At 37.5% G+C, this 15,653-nt stretch overlaps 1 protein-coding gene across 3 annotated transcripts in view; it reads right to left on the minus strand.

Annotated features, from left to right (window-relative positions):
• The window catches only part of ME1 (malic enzyme 1), a 220,500-nt gene that overhangs the window by 132,022 nt on the left and 72,825 nt on the right, over positions 1–15,653 (minus strand).

Raw genomic sequence — 15,653 nt, forward strand, 5'->3', positions numbered from 1 at the left:
CCTCCCCAGCATTTATTGCTTGTAGACTTTTGGTTAGCAGCCATTCTGACTGGCGTGAGATGGTACCTCATTGTGGTTTTGATTTGCATTTCTCTGATAATGAGTGGTGTTGTGCATCTTTTCATGTGTTTGTTAGCCATCTGTATGTCTTCTTTGGAGAAATGTCTATTTAGTTCTTTGGCCCATTTTTTGATTGGGTCATTTATTTTTCTGGAATTGAGCTGCAGGAGTTGCTTGTATATTTTTGAGATTAGTTGTTTGTCAGTTGCTTCATTTGCTATTATTTTCTCCCATTCTGAAGGCTGTCTTTTCACCTTGCTTATAGCTTCCTTTGTTGTGCAGAAGCTTTTAAGTTTAATTAGGTCCCATTTGTTTATTTTTGCTTTTATTTCCAATATTCTGGGAGGTGAGTCATAGAGGATCCTGCTGTGATGTACGTCGGACAGTGTTTTGCCTATGTTCTCCTCTAGGAGTTTCATAGTTTCTGGTCTTACGTTTAGATCTTTAATCCATTTTGAGTTTATTTTTGTGTATGGTGTTACAAAGGTTCTAGTTTCATTGTTTTACAAGTGGTTGACCAGTTTTCCCAGCACCACTTGTTAAAGAAATTGTCTTTTCCCCATTGTATATTCTTGCCTCCTTTGTCAAAGATAAGGTGTCCATAGGTGCATGGATTTATCTCTGGGTTTTCTATTTTGTTCCATTGATCTATATTTCTGTCTTTGTGCCAGTACCATACTGTAAATCAAATGGTGGGTACGGGTAATTAGTCTTTGCAATTTTCCTACATTTTGACTTTTTTCAAGAAATGATTTTATTTCACATCTTTAAGAGAAAAGTTAAGTGAAAAAATAAATACATTTCTTTTTGAGCAGAAGAAGAATGATTTTTTTCAGGCTTGGACAGCTACTTAGTGGTAGAAGCAGGACAAAGACCCTGATTTTGTGACAATTAGAGCAGTCCCCTTCCACATTACTGTGAGATGTAAACTCCTTCTAAACACTAATATAAAGGGCTAACCTGTATTATACACCATTTGCATCTACAGCCAGCTGACCAGCAAGAAAGGAGATGAGGTAGAGCCCAGGTGATCAGGTCATGTGCAATCAGGGTTTCTTATTCACAGGAAAGAGGTCTGGGGCCAATCTAAACAAAAATAGCTCAACATATGTCATGATGAAAGAGAAAAGCCATGGGCTAATGATGAAGGTAGGGGAGTTGACGATTGAGGAAGTAAATCAACTGCCTAACAAGAAGGTCTGAGACTTATGAGAGGGAGAAATAGAGTGGATGGGACAGTACAAAGATAAGAATTATCAGCCCTGAATATTCACTGGAAGGACTGATGCTGAAGCTGAAGCTCCAATTCTTTGGCCGCCTGATGTGAACAACTGACTCACTGGAAAAGACTCTGATGCTAGGAAAGATTGAAGGTGGGAGGAGAAGGGGACAACAGAGGATGAGATGGTTGGATGGCATCACTGACTCGATGGGCATGGGTTTGAGTAAACTCCAGGAGTTGCTGATGGACAGGGAAGCCTGGTGTGCTGCAGTCCATGGGGTCGCAAAGAGTCGGACACAACTGAGCGACTGGACTGAACTGAACTGGGAACTAACGTTACTTTTTGTGACATTCATCTTGGCTTAACTCTCTCTTTGCCAGGAAACAAATCTTTAAAGTAGTTGAACTATAGCATAAAAACCATGTTTTAATAATTTGTTCAAGCATATTAATAAGTTTGGTTCTCTCTTTCCATGACCTTTGCATTAATAATATTTAATTATTAATTCTATTACTTTTCTAGCCTCTATACATTTTCCATTTTTCTTGTAGTTAGTCCTCTGATTTCAAAGGAGTTACTTAAATATTATACTGTAATGAATGAAAATACAATAAAGTTACATATGTTGATCTCACAGTTTAGGACACCAGTTTATGGAACTGAAGTATATAATCATATAATGAGTAAACCATATCATACCTTTTGGGCTCCATATTCTAGAACAGTATTGGACAGGAAGAGAAGTTTTAGTCATAGCTACAAAACTCTAGGTCAGGCAATTAAATTTTCTAGTTTCAGTAACTCACAAAGAAGAATGAAGATTTGCTCTAGAATGACAGTAAGCTGTGTCTCACTATTCTCTGTGTCTAGGATATTGTTTTTCCAATCCTGAGATTTCAACAGAATTTTCCAACTACAAGAAGTGTGAATGAAGAAAGTCTCCTTTCACAGAGAATAGACCTTAAAAAAACATACACATATATTTTATAGGGCCTTCCCTGGCGGTTCAGTGGTTAAGACTTCACCTTCCAAAGCACAGAGTGTGGGTTTGATCCCTGGTAAGGGAAAGTGAAAGAGGAGAGTGAAAAAGTGCTTAAAGCTCAACATTCAGAGAACTAAAATCATGGCATCTGGTCCCATCACTTCATGGTAAATAGATGCGGAAACAGTGAAAACAGTGTCAGACTTTATTTTTGGGGGCTCCAAAATCACTGCAGATGGTGACTGCAGCCATGAAATTAAAAGAGGCTTACTCCTTGGAAGGAAAGTTATGACCAACCTAGATAGCATATTCAAAAGCAGAGACATTACCTTGCCAACAAAGGTCTGTCTAGTCAAGACTATGGTTTTTCCTGTGGCCATGTATGGATGTGAGAGTTGGACTGTGAAGAAGGCTGAGAGCCAAAGACTTGATGCTTTTGAACTGTGGTGTTGGAGAAGACTCTTAAGAGTCCCTTGGACTGCAAGGAGATCCAACCAGTACATTCTAAAGAAGATCAGCCCTGGGATTTCTTTGGAAGGAATGATACTAAAGCTGAAACTCCAGTACTTTGGCCACCTCATGCGAAGAGCTGACTCATTGGAAAAGACTCTGATGCTGGGAGGGATTGGGGGCAGCAGGAGAAGGGGATGACAGAGGATGAGATGGCTAGATGGCATCACCGACTCGATGGACGTGAGTTTGAGTGAATTCTGGGAGTTGGTGATGGACAGGGAGGCCTGGCATGCTGCGATTCATGGAGTCGCAAAGAGTCAGACACGACTGAGTGACTGAACTGAACTGAAATGAACTGAAGGGAGCTAAATTCCCACATCTCTTGTGGCCAAAATAACAAAACAGAAGCATAAAACAGAAACAATACTGTAACAAATTCAATAAAGACTTTTAAAATGGTCCCCATAAAAAAAATAAGATACGCTTTATAGAATTTTCTGCTGTCAATTTTGTCCCGTTTTCCTGGAACTTTCAGGCACATAGTTAAGAATCAGGTCATGTGGGTCATTACATAAAGAAAAATGAGGGATGACAAGTGGGCAGTCACAGACCTATCAGAGTGTTGGGAGACCATAGAGAACATGTCATTGGAACTTTCACTTCTAAGCCTGACACCAAATCATGTCAAACACAGGCAAATTCGTAGGCTCTCTGAGTATCTGTTGAAATGAACTGAAATATGTTTGCATCATGCTTTAAAAAATATCCTTTATTTAGAGAATTTTGGCTGGTGAGATTTTTTTTTTTTTAAGCAAGTCCTTAAGTTTTTCTGACAAGTCAATGACCTCATTTTCCCCTTTTATATAAATGCTAAGTCTGCCATCATATAAACATAATATTTTCGTTCCTAAGCTGGAAATAACATCTTCCATTTTGAATGACTGGTAGAAAAATGACCCTTCTATTTCCTAAGGTGAAAAATGTTGATTATTATTAATGTTACAAGGATGTATTTTTACCACAGTTGATCATTTTTTAATTTTATTTTATTTTTAAACTTTACGTAATTGTATTAGTTTTGCCAAACATCAAAATGAATCCATCAAACATGTAAAATATCATGTATGAAACAAGATGCCAGTCCAGGTTCAACGCACAATTGATCATTTTTAAGAATGTTTCATCAAGTGTAACAATGGACTACTTTTCCTTTTGTTCAATGCATCAGTATTGAACAAACAATGCATCGGTATTGGCACAAACCAATAATATTGTGATCATTACAAATGTATCGTAAATAAAAATATTTTAAAGAATATGACAGGTTCTTCTACACTGGCCATGTCAACTAATCTGAACCAGCAGCTCTCTTCATATGGCTGGTGCAATTCCCATACAGGATGCTGGTTTAGTCATTTCATAAAAATAAGTTATCTATTCTCTATTATTATGGAAATACACAAACTTTGGCCTTATATATAATTATCTATCACTTACAGGAACAAGACAAACATATCCTATGCTGAATGCTCAGTCAATGAAAAAGAGAGTTCAATTCTTAACACCCTGGGAAAGGACATTCTCATTTATTGCAAAATGTCAAATAAGGAAACAGCAAGAATATCTAGTACCTCCAGAAGTGAAAGCCATAGCAAACAATTTTTTTTACAATAATTTGAGAGGAAGGAGTGTGCTCTTTCTCAGATCAAAACCTGTCAGTCATTATATCAAAATTCCTACATATTTTCAGTCAATTAATAAGATTTAAAGTGATCATAGATTTTTAAGGAATCTTAAAAGGACAGCAAAGATGACTCAATGTTTTAAAAGGAAACCTCTACTGGAAAAGTTTTAAAAGGATGTAGTGGAGAAGACATCAAGAGAAAAAGATAACAGTATTTAAATATCTTTAAAAATATTTAAGTTTTTAATAGGATACTTACAAAGAGGATAAGATTATTTATTTTTAAAATTTCAATCAAGAATAAAAACTTAGATAAAAGACAAGTGATTAAGGTTTGCATCTGTAAAAGCTATTAAATATTATTGAGTCAGCCAAGAAGTTTGTTCAAGTTGGCTGACCCAACAAAATGGTTAGGCTTAAGAAAATCATAGAATATGTGTTTAAGGTTTTCTGTGATATTAAAAATTAAGGAAACAAAGCTGCTGACAAATCCAGGTCTTTCTCAGTCTGTACTATCATTATTCCCAGATATTAGATGGTGAAAAGAAAAGGTACAAAAAAGTTGACAATTTAACTTTGCACAGAAAAAGGCAACCTTACCCACCTTGTGTTCATTTCCTTACATGATATTTGCTTCTTCTAAACTCCCCTTTACTAAGAAAGCAGGAGCAAAGACATCAAACATATCTCACAGGATAATCTAAAATTATTTAAATCTAAGCTGATATCTAAGCTGGTATCTCAGGTTTCCTTCCAAAATTACATATTTAAATAATGACATAAAATGAGGAAAATAAAAACATACCCAGAGATAAGAAGCAGAAGACTAAACTGAGAATAGATAAACATGGAGAAACGGTTATAGAATGGTAGATTCCCATACACAAAAAACAATTGCATTAGTACCAATTGCTTGCCAAGTATCCATCTGATTCATTCTGTTTGAATTAGCAAATTCTATTAAATAGAATAATTGCTTAGTCTCACATCTAAGCTGATATCTCAGGTTTCCTTCCAAAACTACAAATAACAGCAATGAAGGGAAGTGGGGGGAAGCACTTTTGTTCTCACTGTTATGGGAAAATGCATATATCCTATCAAACATTTTATTGGCAATGGAAGGACAAAAATCCCTCGGTTACTTGATGTCTATGGAATGAGAGTTACATCGAAGGCCAATATAAACTGACTATGCAATGGCATTCAAGAGCGGAAATAATAGAGACACTTAATGATGGAAGTGCCCTAGAGACACTTAATGATGGAAGTGCCCAAGAATAACACCACTTCTTTCCCTGCAAGAAGTCAAAGGCACTAAGGACACGAAACAGTGATGAAAACAAGGATAAAGAAGAATTCAATTACTTTCCCACATATAACACTTTCCTCAGACCATTAAGATTTGTCCTAATATTTACATGAAATTTACCCACTCAGGCTCATGATCCTATGTCCAAAATCTTAAAGGAATCTCGACATGAATGTAACAACTTTCATTAAGCATGCTGTTGTTGCTATAAACCAACTAAAGTTTATCCTAATTCCTTCACTCTCTTTTCTCTGATAAACAGCATTTTGGATAGCAAGAGCTTCTTAGATGAAGCTCTGCTTTCAGGTTCCTTTCAAATGGCTAATAAAGTAAATCCCACAGCCTACACTCTGGGCCTTTATCCAGAAGTCTTTCCTTTGGAAGTCTGTATTCTTGCAGAGGAGTTTGCATAAACCTAAAACTAGTGATCAAACTATTCACCCAGTTAGTCCCACTTCCTTTTCTCACACTGAAGAAAACAGATTCATATGCATGTGCAGCAAATCATAAGAACAGAACTTTATTAAGCTAAAAAAAATGGCTATGTACAGGTATTGTCCCTAGGTAGTCTTCCCTCCTCCCTTTTCAGAGAAAGAAACCTTATCAATAGAAAAATATAAGCCACATAGGCAGACTTGGTGTACTGCCAAATAAAGTTCAAGCAACTGTCTTTGATGTGAGGTCACTTTGATACCACACAAGACCCTGTGGGGCTCCTGTGTATAAAGCCTTTCTGTGTCCCCCCACTTCTTTTATTACAGGAATATGCTTCATTCAGCCTCTGTGACCTTCCCTGGGTTCCAACACGCAGATGCAAGCAATTGCTAATTAGGGAAGGGAGTAGATGTGAGACAAGGGAGGAACAGTCAAGAAAGAACAGCGCAGCCTCAGGGCAGGGTCCTGGTTCCTCATCAAGGGATACACACAACATCTTTGAGCTGATTTACAGATACTGAAACCCCCACTAGAAGGGAGAAGTTAACAGTTAACAACAGTATGGTGCCCATAAGCACACAGATGGCTGGAACCAGAAGACTGATGATGTTTACTCCCACTTACCTCACCAACAACTAATCAGAAGATTGTCCATGAGCTGGTCACACCCTCTCTGACCTATCACCATAAAACTCCTCACTAACCCCTCCAGTTTGGAAAACACAGTTTTGAAGGCATTAGACCACTGTGGCCCCCCCACAAAGTAATATAGCAGGTCTTTCCTACTTCACTCAAAACTCTTGTCTCTGAGATTTAACTTGCTGTCAGAGTACAGAGGCCAGATTTGGCTTCAACTTTTCCAAAGAATTTTCCAGGGGAGGTTGCCACTGCTGGAGGTAAGAAACTGATCCTCCAATCCTACTTCATAAACCAAATAACGGCCATTTCCCCTCACATTTAGACCACCCCCCTCTAAAAATTCAAATTCATTCTATTACTGGAAATCTGTCACATTGCCTTTAAGTCAAGTATAAGTGAGAAATGGACTAAAATGGACTAGAGTGGGCAAATTTAACTCAGATGAACATTATATCTACTACTGTGGGCAAGAATGCCTTAGGAGAAATGAAGTAGCCCTCACAGTCAACAAAAGAGTCCAAAACGCAGTTCTTGGGTGCAAACTCAAAAACGACAGAAAGATCTCTGTTCAATACCAAGAAAAACCATTCAATGTCACAGTAATCCAAGTCTATGCCCCAACCAGTAATGCTGAAGAAGCTGAAGTTCAACGGTTCTATGAAGAACTACAAGGCTTTCTAGAACTAACACCCAAAAAAGATGTCTTTTTCCTTATAGGGGACTGGAATGCACAAGTACGAAGTCAAGAGATACCTGGAGTAACAAGCAAATTTGGCCTTGGAGTACAAAATGAAGCAGGGCAAAGGCTAACAGAGTTTTGAAAGAAAACACACTGGTCATAGTAAACACCCTCTTCCAACAACATAAGAGAAGACTCTACACATGGACATCACCAGGGGGACAACTCAGAAATCAGACTGATTATATTCTTTGCAGCCAAAGGCGGAGAAGCTCTATACAGTCAGAAAAAACAAGACCAGGAGTTGACTATGGCTCAGATCATGAACTCCTTATTGCAAAATTCAGACTTAAATTGAAGAAAGTAGGGAAAACCACTAGATCATTCAAGTATGACCTAAATCAAATCCCTTAAAATTATACAGTTGAAGTGAGAAATAGATTTAAGGGATTAGATCTGATAGACAGAGTGCCTGAAGAACTATGGACAAAATTCGTGATGTTGTACAGGAGGCAGTGATCAAGACCATCCCCAAGAAAAAAGAAATGCAAAAAGGCAAAATGGTTGTCTGAGGAGGCCTTATAAATAGCTATGAAAAGAAGAGAAGCGAAAGGCAAAGGAGAAAAGGAAAGATATACTCATACGAATGCAAAGTTCCAAAGAATATCAAGGAGAGATAAGAAAGCCTTCCTCAGCGATCAATGCAAAGAAATAGAGGAAAACAAAAGAATGGGAAAGACTAGAGATCTCTTCAAGAAAATCAGAGATACCAAGGGAACATTTCATGCAAAGATGGGCACAATAAAAGACAGAAATGATATGCACTTAACAGAAGCAGAAGATATTAAGAAGAGGTGGCACGTATACACAGAAGAACTGTACAAAAAAGATCTTCATGACCCAGATAACCATGATGGTGTGATCACTCACCTAGAGTCAGACATCCTGGAATGCAAAGTCAAGTGGGCCTTAGGAAGTATCACTGAGAACAAAGCTAGCAGAAGTGATGGAATTCCAGTTGAGCTATTTCAAATCCTAAAAGATGATGTCGTGAAAGTGCTGCACTCAATATGCCAGCAAATTTGGAAAACTCAGCAGTGGCCACAGGACTAGAAAAGGTCAGTTTTCATTCCAATCCCAAAGAAAGGCAGTGCCAAAGAATGCTCAAACTACCGCACAATTGCACTCATCTCACATGCTAGTAAAGTAATGCTCAAAATTCTCCAAGCCAGGCTTCAAAAGTACGTGACCGTGAACTTCTAGATAATCAAGCTGGATTTAGAAAAGGCAGAGGAACCAGAGATCAAATTGCCAACATCCGTTGGATCATCGAAAAAGCAAGAGAGTTCCAGAAAAACATCTAGTTCTGCTTTATTGACTACACCAAAGCCATTGATTGTGTGGATCACAACAAACTGTGGAAAATTCTTCAAGAGATTGGAATACCAGACCACCTGACCTGCCTCCTGAGAAATCTGTATGCAGATCAAGAAACAACAGTTAGAACTGGACTTGAAACAACAGACTGGTTCCAAGTTGGGGAAGGAGTATGTCAAGGCTGTATATTGTCACCCTGCTTATTTAACTTATATGCAGAGTACATCATGCGAAATGCCAGGCTGGATGAAGCACAAGCTGGAATCAAGATTGCTGGGAGAAATATCAATAACCTCAGATACGCAGATGACATCACCCTTATGGCAGAAAGTGAAGAAAAACTAAAGAGCCTCTTTAAGAAAGTGAAAGAGGAGCATGAAAAAATTGGCTTAAAACTCCACATTCAGAAGACAAAGATCGTGGCAACCAGTTCCATCACTTCATGGCAAATAGATGGGGAATCAATGGAAAAAATGACAGACTTTATTTTGGGGGAGCTCCAAAATCACCGCAGATGGTGACTGCAGCCATGAAATTAAAAGACGCTTGTTCCTTGGAAGAAAAGCTTTGACCAACCTAGACAGCTTATTAAAAAGCAGAGACATTACTTTGCCAAAAAAGGCCCGTCTAGTCAAAGGTATGGTTTTTCCAGTAGTCATGTATGGATGTGAGAGTTGGACCATAAAGAAAGCTGAGCACCAAAGAACTGATGCTTTTGAACTGTGGTGTTGAAAAAGACTCTTGAGAGTCCCTTGGACAGCAAGGAGATCCAACCAGTCAATCCTAAAGGAAATCAAGTCCTGAATATTCATTGGAAGGACTGATGTTGAAGCTGAAACTCCAATACTTTGGCCACCTGATGCGAAGAACTGACTCACTGGAAAAGACCCTGATCCTGGGAAAGACTGAAGGCAGGAAGAGAAGGGGATGACAGATGATGAGATGGTTGGATGGCATCACTAACTTGATGCACATGAGTTTGAGTAAGTAAGGAGTTGGTGATGGACAGGGAAGACAGGCATGCTGCAGTCCACGGGTCGCGAAGAGTTGGACACAACTGAGCGACTGAATGGAACTGAACTGAAAGTGAGAAATACGCTTTCAAACAGCATAAGCTGTAACATTTTCATATTGAGAGAGTCAATTCCTAGACAGGTTGATAAGAAGTCCGGGGGTCCCCAAGGAGAGAAGGGTCTGGAATTCTCAAGGAGGAGGAAAGGACAAATGTTTTTTCCCTCTACATTCCTTAGGATTATATAACAATGATGTATCCTGCTTGAGAACAGTTTCTAGACAAAACCTTCTGGCTAATCCTGTAATCTTAAAATGTACATGATGGGAGTGAATCTAGTAAGGTCTTTACAACCTCCAGACATTCTTTTGATTCACTGTAATAACTAATTAAAAGGTATATAACTCCATTGCTAACACTAGTGAGGTGGTATTCTTTCTGCCCCCTTCTGATGTCTATGTCAGAAGCTTTCTCTATCCCTTTTATACTTTAATAAAACTTTATTACATAAAAGCTCTGAGTGATCAAGCCTCATCTCTGGCCCCAGACTGAATTCTTCTCCTCCGGAGGCTAAGAATCCTGGCATCTTTCGTGGTTCAGCAACAACCCTTCAATATCAATAAGACTTTGGGGAAATTAAGGGGTAAAATTAAATGTAGGGTTCTCAAGCTACTTCTTTTGAGGAGTTGTGCCTAACTTCAGTTCTGTCTAGTTAGGTGCCCCACCTGTGATTTTTCCAAAACTATTAAGTACTTATTGATATAATGGATAAAACCTACAGATTAAAAATTTTAATATGATTCTGTTCAAAATAAAGGTCTAACATTTAATTACACATTATAATTTTATTAAGTATATAAAATATTATTCCTATAACAGTTAACCACATTATTTTATTTTACATAACATTTTGTATTTTTCTACAGCTTTGTCTATAAGGTAAAATTATTACCCATGACCAATTTGTTTTTAGCAATATGTATTTTTATCTATCATTAAATATGCAGAAAGTTTGAACATTATGCCTAGAAAATTAATGACTTTTATTATTTATCTGTATTATCAAATTGTTTCTAAAAGTCCAGTACCAGAATTTAATATAGGCACTACATTTCTTGCAACTGTTCAAACTTATGATGAAAGTTTTTATATATCAAGTTAAGAAGAGCAAGAGGTGCACAGTCTTTCAAAATTCTCTTAAAGAGTTAACAAGCAAAATGGCATGGTGATCACAGATGTACAGTAATAAACATAATCTTGAGCTTTCACTGATGATGATAGATGTGCTATCTTAGTTTCCCACATGTGCCAAAGTTCCATGTTATATTTAACATTTATTCCTGATTGTGACTGGCCACAGAATTGAGCAAAACTCTTAAATCAGGTGAATGACATACAAAGATACATGTACTTCAATAAGGGATTGGCAATGATTTTAGAATTCAAGGAATACACTTTTCACTATATTTCAGATGAAACATGAATTTTGAAAATTATTTTTTACTATTTCTAGGCTGTTCTTATTAAATTAAGGATTTATGCTTCCCATACATTGTGAATAGCCAAAGAATTCTCTCAGTGGTGGAGTTATATATTGGCATAATTGTAATATGACATGAAGTAATAGAAAAAAAATTTCTATCAAGAATGTCACTTCAGAAAGGGGAAAAAAACATCATTAGGAACAAATGAAATTATCACAGTTACTCTCAATCTTTTATTGTAGACTTGAGAATATGGTTATTGGAAATATTTAAACTTATCCTAATGTCTGGGCTTCTGAGGTGGTACAGTGGTAAAGAATCCACTTCTCAATGCAAGAGACTTAGGAGATTCAGGTTTGATTTCTGGGTTGGGAAGATCCCCTGGAGGAGGGCATGGCAATCCACTCCAGTATTCTTGCCTGGAGAATCCCATGGATAGAGGAGCCTGGTGAGTTACAGTCCACAGAGTCGCAAAGAGTCAAACACAACTGAAGTGACGGAGTACACATGTATCCTAATGTTTGGCAGTATACTGGCAATCAAAAGAATATAATCTTTTAAGCCCCTAAATATTTAATTAACAAATTACTTGAAAAGGAAAAAGCAACAGGTTGATGAAGAATCACTTGAAAGAAAACGTATGACATCTTAAGGATCTCAGCCATCAGGATCCCCTGAGATCTTGCTAATTAACTATGTCACATGTTCACATATGATGGTCACTGCAGATGGTGACTGCTCCCATGAAATGAAAATACACTTGCTCCTTGGAAGAAAAGTTATGACAATCTAGACAGCATATTAAAAAGCAGAGATGTTACTTTGCCAACAAAGGTATGATTTTTCCAGTAGTCATGTATGGATGTGAAAGTTAGACCATAAAGAAGGCTGAGTGCTGAAGAATTTATGCTTTTGAACTGTGGTGTTGGAGAAGATTTTTGAGAGTCCCTTGGGCTGCAAGGCGATCAAACCAGTCAATCCTAAAGGAAATCAACCCTGAATATTCATTGGAAGGACTGATGCTGAAGCTGAAGCTCCAATACTTTAGCCACTTGATGTGAAGACCCGACTCATTAGAAAAGACCTTAATGCTGGGAAAGACTGAAGGCAGGAGGAGAAGGGAACGACAGAAGATGAGATGGTTGGATGGCCTCAGTGACTCAATGGACATGAGTTTGAGCAAGCTCTGTGGAGATGGCAAAGGAAGACAGGGAAGCCTGGCATGCTGCAGTCCATGGGGTTTCAAAGAGTCAGACACAACTGAGCAACTGAATAACAACATGTTCACAAGTGGGAAAACAAAGGGATTGGTGCACAGAAAATATTAGAACAAAACAAAGACTGAAATGATGGTTTTAGCTTCTGTTTGGGGGGCTTTTTTCCTTTAAAACTAAAGTAAAGCTAGAATTGATAAACTGATAAATGTTTTCATTATATTAATAAAGGTTTAGGACAGTAACCAATACAAGTTTTACATTCATGGATGAAATCATTCAAATCATAGGAAAATGACAGTAAACACAGGAATCTAGAAGATTGGCAGACTTTACTCTGTTTTTCCTGGGGTGCAGGAAGCCACCTACCTTGGAGAAGGTAGAAAGTGAAAAATTCTAATAAGATGCTATACTTTTTAAGAGGACATAGGCTTTCCAGTTAGCCTGGAAAGAACTGCAGGGTTAATGACCATCTAAACTCAGGGTTTGCAAGACATACTCATCAAAGAAAATACAGTTTTTAGGGAGAAGGGGAGATGAGAAAAAGAAGATGATCTAAAGAGAACCACTGCAATTGAGTGCTAAATATAGTCAAAGTCCAAGAGTGAACATGGAATTAGTCTTTAAATCTAATATAAGGAAGCATATCAGTGTAACTGGGAACAAAATAAAAGGTACTTCTTCAAATCTGAGATAAATCTATCAAATGAGTCTTATATAAAGGACACTGTTTCCAACAGAAGTTTTAATGCAAGATATAGAAGAATCTTCTCTATTTGGTATTTCTTTCTCATATGGACCCTAATAAAAATAGTATATAATGTTAAATTATGAATGCCTGCAAACCAAGTTGAATAAATCAAAACTAAATTTCATGGAGCATACTTTGCATATTGTTAAAGTATCAAACTGGGAGGTATATTCTCTACTCAATACTCATCTATTAATTGGGGGGGGTGTATGAGGGGAGGGAACGTTTTATACAAAGTCAAGGTAGCAGTTAGCAGACACTTGCATGATAGAAAACCTTCATATGTGAAAGTTTTCTTATGCTGACTCAGCTAGCTTAATACATAAATGAGCCTTTGTGCAACTTATTCATCTGTTTTTCCAACCACAAGGAATTCTTGCCATTATACGCATTTGTGGTTTTCTCTGGGTAAAGAATGACGATTGTCCTCTGAGATTGCTTCACATTTTTTATTGGAGGTGGGGCATGCATCTCTTTCTAAGTAAAAGCAAGAAGAAGGCAGTTCCATACCTATATATTAAATCCTTTGGGATTACTCATGTTAGTGTTATAAACTTTAATATACACAGTGCTCCAATTACTTCTTTATTTATATCACTAATAAAGTGTATTTCATTAGTACAACTTTTCACATTATTGATGAACTCTGTGCTCTACCCTGTTACATGAGAAATAATGAAGGGTATAAAGGAAAAAACCACATTATCATCTCCAAGACTTTAAGTCACATGTTAGGAATGTCTTATAACTACAAGATAATAAATTAAAAGCTAAATTTGGTATAAAAATAAACTTTGAAAAAAGGAGTATGCAATCTCAGTATCCCATTTGTCTTACTGGAAAAATTAATGAGCTCATCCTCTCATGTGAAAGAAAGAGAACTCCTTGCTACCACTGGATACTTCTGGGTGAGTGTTTCCTTGAGAAACTTAACAGAGTTTAAATTATTACTTAACATTTTCCATCTGTTTTCAGAGTTATGTGTACCAAATATACTGGTCATGAAGCAGAATAATATATAAACTTCCACTGTGTTTGATGAATACTTATAAACACATGTTTTCAGTAGCTTTTTGCAGGTCTTGATTTGCTAGAAGTATCTTCATTAGTTATATTTATAATACATAATTTATATTTGTACATAGTATTTTGAGAAATATTCTAATTCTGAGAATACAGTTTGACTTGATGATTCACGTGAAACTCATTTTTTCCCTTCCTTATATTTTACTAAGTACATGTTAAAACATCTTAACTAATTATGTGGTAGTTGTGACTACCATCCTTAAACTAAATTACAATACTTAGAAAACGAAATTTCCACTTCATAAGTTAAGAAATTCATATTTGAGAAACATAACTATATTGAACTTGAGATAAACTAATTATTAATTTCTGCTGTACATCTGTCAAAAGGTTTAGGAAAGATCATCTTGGGACTTTCCTGGCAGTCTAGTGATTAAGAATCCACACTTTCACTGTAGGGAGCTAAGGTTCAATTGCATGTTGTGCAGTGTGGCCAATAAATAATAAAATATCTTACTTAAATATAATAACAATGTTCATTTTACAGAAGAGGAAATTAAAGGTCAGGGAATTTATGTTACAGGCCCAGGAAGCCACACAGTTAATAAGCAGCAATAAAGAGATTCATACCAAGCCTCTTTGGGTGCAAGGCACATAATAGGCTGGCAATTTTTATTCAGGCCCTATTGCCCATTATCCACTCAACAAAGACTGCAAGTTCTACTAGGTTCTGGGGTAAGAGGTGAAGGATACAGAGTTGCTACCCTAGAGGAAAACAGAAAAGAAAGTCAGTTGGTATATGTCAGTGTGATACAGCCTGTGAAAGCACCGAGGGGGTGTGGGGACCCTCGGTTGGGATGGCGAGGAGGACGTGAAGAGGAGAGAAGGGGTAATCACGAGGACAGAGAGGGAGCCAGTGCCACCAGATTACAGAAGTTCATGAAGGCCATGCCAAGAAGTCTGGACTTTTATGATGGGGGAAATGAAGAGTCATTGGATGATTTTAGTCACAAAAGTGACATGATTAGGCATCCCCTTTTGAAACCTTACTCTCTTTTGAAATGGGAAGGGCCTAATTTAAAAGAGTGGCAGTGGGATTGAATGTCAGTGGGAGAAGAGAGAGCCAACAGATAATTAAGAGGGAAAATCGACAAGGTACACAATGGGAAAGAAAAGGGAGTTAAAATCCTGAAAATCTCCGAGGTGTCTGGTCGAGGTGACTAAGTGGATGGTGTTGCACTTTCCAAAGTTAAGAAACCTGGGGGCGGGACTTCCCTGGAGGTCCAGTGGTTAAGGCTCCATGCTCTCAATGCAGGGGAGCAGGG

The sequence above is a fragment of the Bos taurus genome, chromosome 9 (genome assembly GCF_002263795.3).
Source record: "Bos taurus isolate L1 Dominette 01449 registration number 42190680 breed Hereford chromosome 9, ARS-UCD2.0, whole genome shotgun sequence".
NCBI classification, from domain to species: Eukaryota; Metazoa; Chordata; class Mammalia; order Artiodactyla; family Bovidae; genus Bos; species Bos taurus.